The sequence below is a fragment of the Lithobates pipiens genome, unplaced genomic scaffold, assembly GCF_037356315.1.
Source record: "Lithobates pipiens isolate NorthernLeopardFrog02 unplaced genomic scaffold, aLitPip1_a1.2 Scaffold_16, whole genome shotgun sequence".
Classification (NCBI taxonomy): domain Eukaryota; kingdom Metazoa; phylum Chordata; class Amphibia; order Anura; family Ranidae; genus Lithobates; species Lithobates pipiens.
The window spans coordinates 304522219-304533467 of NW_027507748.1; positions in this window are offsets into that span (position 1 = coordinate 304522219).

The following is an 11249-nucleotide window of genomic DNA, read 5'->3' on the forward strand; positions in this document are numbered from 1 at the left end:
ATCTACTCCCCAAGGAGATTCTTATTTCCTACCCAGTAGTTTACCACTCCTGCAGTTTTTTTTGACGCTATAAGATTTAAGGAATATTTTTGTTAGCAAGTAAGCATCATACTGCCCAGAATACCCTCTACCACGTGACAAGTCTAAACAAAGCTCTGTAATTTTTATTGTATTACTGTGAGTGCAGGTGGCTCATTCTATGTATAGAGCTATGTGTAAGGAGGTCAGACACAGAGGTGTCTTTGATATCCTTCCAGATGTAATTTAAACGAAAAGGATTGTATACCTTAGTTTTAAACAATAAATTCTCCCAACACTGATAGTTCAGTATTAACTTGCTTGGGATAAAACACCAGTTGGTGGCTTTTATTTAATTTTTTTCCTTTAGTGGTTGGGCTTGAAGCTGTCCCTTGAAGTACAGCAATATGGGGTTGATGGAAGCAGCTGAGTGATGAGCCCAATACAGGAATATCAATTTGGGGGGCTTTTAAATTTAAAGACTGGCTAACAAATCTGTATATAATAATTATTTTAATGTTTTGATTTCATATTCTTTTTGAACTTCTAAAACCATAGATTAGTTTCATTTTTTTCTGGTATGAATTATGCAAGTTTTTGTAATGGTGTTCATATATGGTATGTATATATTGTTTTTTGCCATTCCTTAGGCCTATAAATACATATATTTAGCTTGCAACCCAAACATTTCCCCTCTGTTTAAATGATAAAAAAAAGCATTTATTTTGTGAGTTAAGTGTCTTGTTAAAAGAAATGTGTTTTTTTCTTTGTATTTACTTCAGTGTATGAAACATGATTTATTTCCCTGTGTCTTATGGCATTACTTAAAAATTTTTTTTTCTTTTTTTTTTCTTTTGAGAGTGATAATCCAAAACTAAATGAAATAGTGTGAGAAGTAAATTTGTGTACCATTTATGAGCCTGGCACTGAAACTAATTATGAAAAGGGATGGAGTATGGAAAATACATTTGTAATTGTCTTCATCTTATTACCGGCAAATATATAAAATTCCCTCAGCACAATATAACAATCTTATACATAACTTACTATGAGTGACCTAATTTTTTTTTTTTTGGCTGTTTCTGGCTTAATGTTGATCACTACATGTAGCAGTGCATTATATGTAATGTTAGCGTTATGTTTTTGCTTTTAATCATTGATATGGCAATTTTATTTCATTTTATTAAATGTATTCAATATGCTATTTGCGGTGTTGAAACCTAACAATTCCTATTTTATATTAATGTGTGTGTGTTTTTTTTTTAATCATTTTTATATATATATATATATATATATTTGCCCCCCCCCCCCCCCCCCCCCAAGTGGCTTTAAATGTAGTTCCTTGGAATTTTTATCAATCTGTGTTGCCGGTGTTCTGAGGGTTCTGTAAAATCAGTTTTAAGAAAACAAAAGAATAGATATTTAAAATTTATTACTAACTATATGGGATAAGGGTCCATTGTGAAAACATAGTTTATCATTGGATTCAATGTTTGTCTTTGGTTTTACAAAGTAGCTTGTACTTTATGTATTTTCTAAATCCATATGGCAAATGTTTAGCAATTGAAATGCATCAATAAACTGGGGTAATTTTCTTTACTGTTGTATGCGTTTTTGTGTTGTGTGTTTTTTGTTTTAGATTTTACCACACAAGGAATTATATTATGTCTAAAAATGGGCACAGAGACAAATCTGTATAGCTGGCAGTTGCTGCAGAATAACTAAATATTGTTACAATTATTACAAAGGTCCAGGACAGTGGTGGCTGGCGATTAGCCAGCCTTGCCTTTGGCTAGGAGCAGCCTCCTAAACAGGCGTTGCTGCTTCTTCTCCTAAGACTCCCTAGCCAATTGGGTCTCAATACCTGCTTCCTGATTGGCTGGGAGGAGAAGCGGGAAGATATTGGCAAATATTATCTGAGCCCACCCTCAGGCTCTAATCATGTGCTTTAAAAAAAAAATTGAAATCCATGTGTCCGGCGCCCTGCATGTAGATTTGGGGCATGGTTTAGGGTGGCGGTGCCCTTATTGGCATGGCCGCCACTGGTCCAGAAAATGCCACAGCTTTCTGACAGCCTTGTGTGCTATTCTTTTTTCCATTTTTTTTTTCCAAAGGAAAGGTCATTTTGATTGTGTTTTACTAACACTGTCCACCACCCGTGTATTGTATATCGTTGCATTCTTATTGATGTTTCCTTGAATGAAAACTATTGTCTAAATTATTTTGCTAAGCCTGTAGAAAGGACTCACTGAGGAATCCAGAATATTGTCATAACAGAGATACCTCAAAATATCATATTTTGCTATTCTGGTTTTAAGTCTGGTGAAGTCAACAATACTAAAAAGAACACTTCTCTCTCCCATCAGAATTAGGTGACTAATTTATATGCCCCCTTGAAAAACTGGGCTGCCGCAATGTCTCAGGTTGAAGCCACAAAAACTTTTAATTCAAGGGAAGTCCGAGTAAATAAACCCATTGTATCAGAATGAACAGATATCCCAAAGTCAACATCAATATGGACTCCGATGCCAATAGGACAATGACTAGGAGACGAAAGGGAAGGTTTCTTCCGACTGGACAAACAATGAGTAAACATGGAATTGTTTTCCCCCGAATGTTCAGAGTTCATTTGAGACACCGTGAGAAAGAGTTGAAAAAAAAAAAAAAGAACCCTGTACAATTTTTTTATATATATATATATAGGATCATAAATACACGTATATTAGAAGTAGGGTTATGGTATTTTTACTATAGTACAAATGGAAAATTGTGTTTAACCATCGTAAATATAAAGACAAGCTGTGACCGCAGATATATGAAAATATACATATTACAGAGGTGATCTCAAGACAATTAGGTTTAAATCGGAAACGCGTCATTGTTCATATAAACATAAATTTTCTTGTGTGATTCTAAGTGATCACATATAAATCATTGTTTATATTACACACCAATTACTAGAAATCCACGAGCCATATAGACCCATATTCACATCCCCAAAATATAAACACTCTGTAAAAAAATATATATTTTTATTTAATAAGTAAGTTAAATATACATTTGCTATCCTCAGTGGCTGAAGGTAATATTACCTTTGGAACTTGGTGGCCGATCATAAAAATGTCCCCAACCAATGGAGAGTAAGCCAAACCTTCTGGGCTGAGCTCATGATAAAATTTATAGATCTATTGTCCCAGAATGATAAAAAGGTTGGGAAAGCTCTGAGGAGAGGACAGACCCCATACCAGACACACCCCCGACATTAAGAAGTCTGCTGGTATTTGACCATTCTCCATCTTGTTGGGCTTGATGACTGAAACCATTCGATGTGCATAGATTTTGGCGGACATCTTCCCTTTTTTAGCTGATTGGTAAGATCCAGACCACACAAATGCTATTTTTATTTCCGCCCTTGAAATTATAGGAACCATATTTTAGAGGTTATGTATTGATGTTTGACTGTCGGGGGGGGTGTATTATAACCGGGTTTTAGGGAATTCTATCAAATATTTAAATCAATTTTGATTTCTGTGTCCCCAGGGAAAGATTTATTGCTCCATGTAATTGGTGTAAATCTGTTGGTTTAATAATTCAGATTGGCAATATCGTTCTGCTGACTCGGGGAGATATACTTTGAATTTCTTCCGGCCGGAGAAGTTTGGAGGATTACTCCCCTGAGCGACAAGGGATATTGCGTTCTTGAATATAAAGGGTAAATTGCCACATTTTCCCACAGACCATCTTGACCCCATGAGTGATTATTTTAGTTTTCCTGGGTAAAAACAAATAACATTTTGAAGATGCTTTGATTATGTATGAAATCTCAATCGCCAGAAAAGTTAGTTCTGTATCAAATTGTATGAATATACTCGCTAATTAATAAAGTCAAACTTACTTTACTTATTAATTTTGTTGGGAGATATTGTATACTTTGGTAGGAAAACCCCATAAATTAACTAACTCAGGAAAGGATTGTGGTATGCACCGACAGAGAAAAATTTATAAAATTACTGTAAGGTTGGAGGCACTGAAAATAAACGCTGAGATCTTCATTAAGATCCCATACCACAATCACAACATAAAATTGGCAGGCACTGCTGAGATATTTTGTAAGAGGGAATCTTGTCACATTACAGAATATATTGGTGATTGTGTTTGCATATACATTGTGAAAAATATCGGTTGTATATAAACATGGATCATAGTGATAATGAACATTGTTCATCCAGAGACAGCCAGGATGATGATACCACCCCAGCAGTAGCCACCTGAAGCCAGACAAAGACTATTGGGTCTCGGGAAAACTTAGGTAGGTTCCTTGACTATGGTATAACCGACCCTATTCGCAAAAGATTAGAGAAGAAAGAAAATTTAGAGGAATTTGTTAAAGAGGAGAGAGAACAGGCCCAGAGGTTAAGTGATATTTATACTGAAGATGGTCGGGTGTTCCAAATGATTGCGGATTTCGTTGGCGCAAAAGACACAAAAAGCCAGGACAGAATCATATTACAGTCTTGGCCGATTCTGTGATTTTTATGCAATATATTGGCAGAATTCATTACAGCCTTAAAAAAAGAATTGTTCACCACTCGCACCGAAGTAAAAGATAAAGCAGAAAAAATAGAATCCCTATTAATAAAAAACCAACAGGGTGAGAGGAGACTCAGACAATCTAAAGAGAGTCATGAAGAGCTGGAAGTCCGTCCATGGGGCCTTGCACCAAATTAAAGAACTACAAGGGAAATATCATAAATGTAAACAAGACTATGCTGACAGAGATAAAAAAAAAAATGAGGCGGAAATTGAGAAACTTAGATCTGAGAAGAAAGCAATGGAGGGACAGATAGAAAGATTAATGAAACAGGTAGACCATAAATCCATGAGCCAAAGTCATCTAGAGGAACAGGAAATGGAAAAATGGAAATCTCCATATTTGCGGGGACACAGGTAAATTACAAAGAGACAGATTCAGAAGACAGGTCACCCCCTAAGCTGCACAGATACACCCCAGAATGTACAGATGAGGAAGTTGAGAAAAAACTTCAAATAGACAAAAAGGGAAGACTAGGACCCCAATAAAAAGACACCCCCAAGGTGATAAAATTTATAAAAGAAACTGTTCCTGTTTTCTCAAAGAAGGGTTCCCAAACCATTACTGACCATATAGGAACCTACGAACGTACCCTGGAAATCTTAAATATTCAGGACGATCGTACCAAAATTGAATTATTGCCATGGATATTCGACGAAAAGTACAAACAATTCTTTGATTCATTGCAGGATCTATACGGTCAATCATGGAAAGAAATCAAACATAGGTGTCAAATGGAGTTTGGGCCCTACAAAACTGTTACCGCTGCCAAAGCTGCGGCCTACAATTTGAAATGTGGCCATAATCGGAGTCCCACAGAATTCCTAGCTGTACTGAGAAGCGCATAATTTCTAGCGGAAAAGGATCCCAATCCGAATCAGCCAGAATTCATGACTTTATTTTTTGAAGCACTACCTGCGTATATCAAATTAGGACTAGCAAAGGGATTTAAAGAAAGGACGTTCCCTGGATTGGTTAGTCAGGGAAAGTGATCACCTGTACTCAATCCAGCAGTCCAGTGAAGATGGGCTAAAAAGGGAAACCAAACCCAACCTTAAAACCATAGCAGCCACTACTGTGAACCCCCAACTTCATGAGCTACAGACAGAGGAAGTCATACGCTGAGGTAGTCCAGAATGGGAAACCCATGGGGTCTCCCGGAGCTCCGCCCCAGTCACCGCAGATGATAGAGGATAGACAAAGGTTGCCAGGTTACGGTAGTGAGGGTGAAAGGGACCTCAGGTACAGAAATAGCCAGAGGGGATATCTACAGGGATCCCATAACAACCAACAATCAAATTGGAATCGAGATCCCACTGCCACTAGGTACCCCTACTATAATAGGAACCCCGATTTTGTCAGACACCAAAATTTTAACAGAAACCCAAATTTTCAAGGTAATCAGGAACAGGTCAATCACCCCAGGGCTAGGGTAACTCCTCCAATTTCCCAAAATCAAAGGGAACCTCGGGAACCCCCAAGAGAAGGGCCACAGCACCAAGACCCGAGGAGTGGTGATGAATCTGATGCATCATTACAGTCACGCCCTGAACGCAACAGGGTCAGATGAGACCGGGGAAATCGTCAAGATACCCTGGGCTGGCGAATTGAGCAGGTAGAAGCACAAATTAATCAGATGTGCGAACAAATGACACACCTGATCAATTACCAATCTACCAACCCATCTTTTTTAGGGGCCACTCCTGTGGCCAACACAGGGCCACAGAATGTTTAGAACCCCAGACAATCCTACTGCAAGGAACAATCCTGGGTGCGATGACAGGAGACACACAACACACCCCAGACATGCCCCTAAAAAGAGGGAAGCAGGGTGGGATTGTTAATTCTGCTCCTATTTTTCAGTATCCTTCCAACCCTTCTAATATAAATGAGCCACTGAGAACCATTATAAGTAACCAATCAGGTGGGATACCTTCCACTCCATGTGCATCCATCTCAAGTAGACCCCGCAGGCCATCCCGCAGAAATCATAAACACAGAGAAGCTGTGACATGCGGTGAGATAAATGCCAAATGCAAATTGTTGGAAAACCCACAGATCTTCAACCATGCTAATTTCGTGTGTGAGTTGACTGAATCTGATGGAAGATATTTCACAACTATAAATACATGAGGCCGGTGATCATCCCATTTCAGGGTTAATTGACACGGGATCCCAAGCTACCATCCTGGCGCAGGAACAATTTAATGAAGTAATAAAATCAATGCCCAGCAAGCCAAAACTTAGGAGCTTTGATTGCTCACTAATCGGGGTGGGGGGAGAACCACTGCAAGTCATGGGTAGTGCATGGCTTAAACTTAAATTAGGTAATCAGGCACCCCGTTATGATTGCAGATCTCCCAAATCATCACATGATCATTGGAATGGATCTCCTTAAGAGGCTTAACACAATTGTCGATTGCGTGAATCAAGTGATGTGGTCACAGGTCAACTCCCCGATTTAAATTTGAAAGGCTTCAAATTCCCCATTCCCGGCGACACTGCCACCTGATGGAAGAAAGGCCTGGTTCTCTAGAAATCCATTTCAGGAATAGTCAGTTCCCCGATGTCACGGTCCTACAACCTGACAATCGGGGCCTGGAAGTAGGAAACGAGGAACATATTTTTAAAATTCCCAGAGATAAAATAAAAGAAATCTCCCTCCGGGATAACGTACTGACCATATCCTTCCACCAAAAAGATAAAATTAGGAAAGGGGGAAATCACGCCCAGTTCCTGACAGAAATAGGGTTAATAATGACCTCTTTATACCTATCCGGATAAATGGTTTTAATAGGTGCAAATACGTCAAAATTTATCTAAAACAAGAACATGGCTTTGTGAGCCACGGCCTTGTTAGTCACCTTTGTGATAGAGAAATGATACGCTTCCCCACTCCTCAGAGGCATTGGATGACAGATACCATCAATGACTCTGAGGACCGTGACTCAGTCGCTAAATGCCTCCTAGATATCGCTATAGGTAATAAGACAACCACTCACGTGTTCATAGTGCTGGATACTCCACAATCCCAAATATACCTCGGCAACGACCTATTACATCATTTTGCCACCCAAATTGACCTGATAAACGACTGCATATGGAGTAGACTAAAGGGGCACCCAGAGGGATACCAGGATATGACCTCAGCCCTGAAGTTCCAGCAACAGATGCCCTATGCTGTTGAGATTCAGGTAGCTCAAGAAATTATAATCCCCAGGGACCTTAAAAATGTCCTACTCCCCCATCAACGTAAAAAAGGGACAAAAACTGAAGGGACCAGACGCATTAATATGTCTGTCCGAGAGAATACAAAAGAGGGAATAAAAATTACCCACACACCCTTGATAAATACGCATCAGTCAATGATGTCCGTCTACTTACACAACCTCTCAAAGCAGGACCTTAACCTACCCAAGGGCACCCTTATCGGCCTGGAGGTAGAGACAGGGTATCACACATTCGGGGTCACCAACCAAGTGATTGGGCTCATACCGGATGAATATTTATCCGATGAGAAATTAATTGAACAATCATTCAGTTCTACCCCTGAGGGCATATTCACCATAGAATCCATTTACCCCTTCGATTCTAAGGATGGTACCTGTCGAATTGAAGAAACATCTCTTGTCTTTGAACAACCAATCAAAGAACAAGAGTACCCTAAAAGTATTGATTGGGAGAAAAATACACCTCACACACCAAATGACCTGACCACCAGACTTGAAGAGGCATATGAGATAGGGAAACTTTTCTGGGATTCAAGGAGATAGTCGAAGAGATTATAGCCCTAGCTGATGCCTGCACCAATGATCTTGAACGACAATGGCTCAGTGAACTCCTTTTCAAATTCCAAGATATCTTCGCTCAGAATTCCTACGATTGTGGAAATACTGATCTCCACATCGCCAAAATCCAAACCGACTCTCAGGCCCCACCGGTATTTGTAAAACAGTATAGACTTCCGCTAGCCTCCTATGAGTCTCTATCTGAGATCATTAGGAAGTTACTTGAATGGGGTATAATTAAATCCATCCACAGTTCATACAACCACCCCATACTGGGAATCCTAAAACCCAACGGACAGTGGCACCTATGCGCTGATCTCAGACAACTCAATAAGCGTGTCTACATGTCAGGATGGCCCGTACCATACATAGACCAATGCCTGGCCCAACTTCAGGGATCACAGGTATTCTCAGCCCTTGACTGTGCCCAGGGGTATTGGACCATAAAAGTCAGCGAAGAAGATCAATATAAACTAGCATTCAGCTTTGGAAATCAGCAATACTGCTGGGTGCGCATGCCATTCGGTTATATCAATTCTGGCCATGAATTTGCAGTCTTCATGCACAAGGCCATGCCTGATGCCTTGGAGCGAGGAACATTGACATATGTCGATGACATCCTCATTAAAAGTACCGACATGACCAAACACTTCATAGAACTCCGACACATTTTGGGCCAGCTAAGGGCGGCCGAAGTAAAATTATCCCTTCAGAAAGCATAATGGTGCAGCACCCGAGTTAACTTCTTAGGCCATGAAATCACCTCTGAAGGGTTAAACCCCCAAAAGAAGAAGGTTGAGGCAGTATTTAATTGTAAGGTCCCTACTAATCTTAAAGAATTGAGATCATTTCTAGGACTGATGAACTATTCACGCAAGTTCATAGACAATTACGCAGAGATTAGCAAACCATTACTTCACCTGCTGAAGAAAGAGACCGAATGGTCATGGGGCCAGGAACAAACAGACGCTATGAAGGAACTGAAGATACGACTCACCCAAGCCCCCTGCCTGGCGTATCCAGAAGGAGGTAAACCTTTTTTCCTTGAGACAGGATACACACAGGTAAGTATGAGTTCCGTTCTTTATCAGAAACAAGAAAATGTCAATAGAACTATTGCTTATGCCAGCAAATCTTTGTCCTCTGTCGAGACTAAATTTTCTGACTGCAAAAAAGCTTTATTATCCACTGTCTGAATGTAACTGCGGAAATTCTGTAATGCCCAAAGTGAAAGAATTATTGTTGAGACCGCACATCAACCTTTACAATATTTACAGAGTGAACGTATCAGGGACGGAAATGTGTCAAATAGCCGCATCACTGCCTGGACTCTGGCTCTACAGGGGTGGCCTCTGGAAATTCGATATAAACAGAACAAAAAAAGTCCAGTGGCCCAGGGCCTTGCTGAGCTGCACGATTGCTCTGCCCCGGATCTCTGCGCATGGACCCCAGACCCTGACTTTTTGGAAGAACAAATGTCTCCTTACAAGGTTTATGATGATAAACATTGTAAACAATTGCCATGCGTTTTTGTAGATGGCTGTGCCTATCATCACAAGGACAAGGACCAACTCCTACTAGTGGCTGGTATCGGGATCGTATGGACCCAAGGTGTAGCCCCAGTCTCTGTGGGATACAAACTTGGGCCGAGAAGCAGCCAAGTTGCTGAACTCGCTGCCATCCTGAAAGCCGTTGAGATGGCCATAAATTATCACATCAAATAATTTGCTATCACTGATTCAAATTATGTAAGAAATAGTTATGTTGAATACCTCACCCGATGGAAACGGAACAACATGGTAAAGAGTAACCATAAGCCTGTAAAACATGGTAAGTTGTTTCGTCAGATCGACCACTTGGTAAGGGAACACGAGATCACACTGTATTTTAAGAAAACCAAAGGCCACTCCAAAGTCCTAGGTGAAGAAAAGGAAGGGAACGATCAGGCCGATACCCTAGCCAAAGAAGGAGCCTTGACAGGTGAGTTTCTAGATATAGATCATCTGTTAGGCCGCGTACACACGGGCGGACTGTTCGCCCAACCTTGTCCGCTGAACAGTGTTTGGGCGGACAGTCCGCTCGTGTGTGGGCTTTCAGCGGACAGTTTCAGCGGACAGTTGGACGGACAAAGTCTTTCGGAAATTCCGAAAAACTGTCCGCTGAAACTGTGTTTGAGCGAACAGTCCGCCCGTGTGTGGGCTTGTCCGCTGTACTTTCGAAATGAGCGGACTGTTCCCGCTCGGAAAGTCCGCCCATTTCGAGCGCGTGTACAGGTAGGCGGGGCGCGCGAAGGAGACGTCGCGGGCTCCGCCGCCTGGAATGGGCTTAAAGGGGAACCCCAACGCCGAAAAAAATCGGCGTGGGGGTTCCCCCCAAGTCCACACCAGACCCTTGTCCGAGCACGCTACCCGGCCGGCCAGGAAAGGGGGGCGAGCGAGCGCGCCCCCCCTCCTGAGCCGTACCAGGCCGCGTGCCCTCAACATGGGGGGTGCCTTGGGGAAGGGGGGGCCGCGCGGCCCCCCCACCCCAAAGCACCTTGTCCCCATGTTGATGAGGACAAGGGCCTCTTCCCGACAACCCTGGCCGTTGGTTGTCGGGGTCTGCGGGCGGGGGGCTTATCGGAATCCGGGAGCCCCCTTTAAGAAGGGGGCCCCCGGATACCGGCCCCCCACCCTATGTGAATGAGTATGGGGTACAATGTACCCCTACCCATTCACCTGTGAACTAAAGTACAATAAAAAACACAACACAGAGAAAAAATATTTTATTGCACAGCTCCGGGGGTCTTCCGTCTTCGGGGGTCTTCTCGCCGGACTCCTCCGCTATGTGTGTGTAGCTCTTTTGCTAGCGGA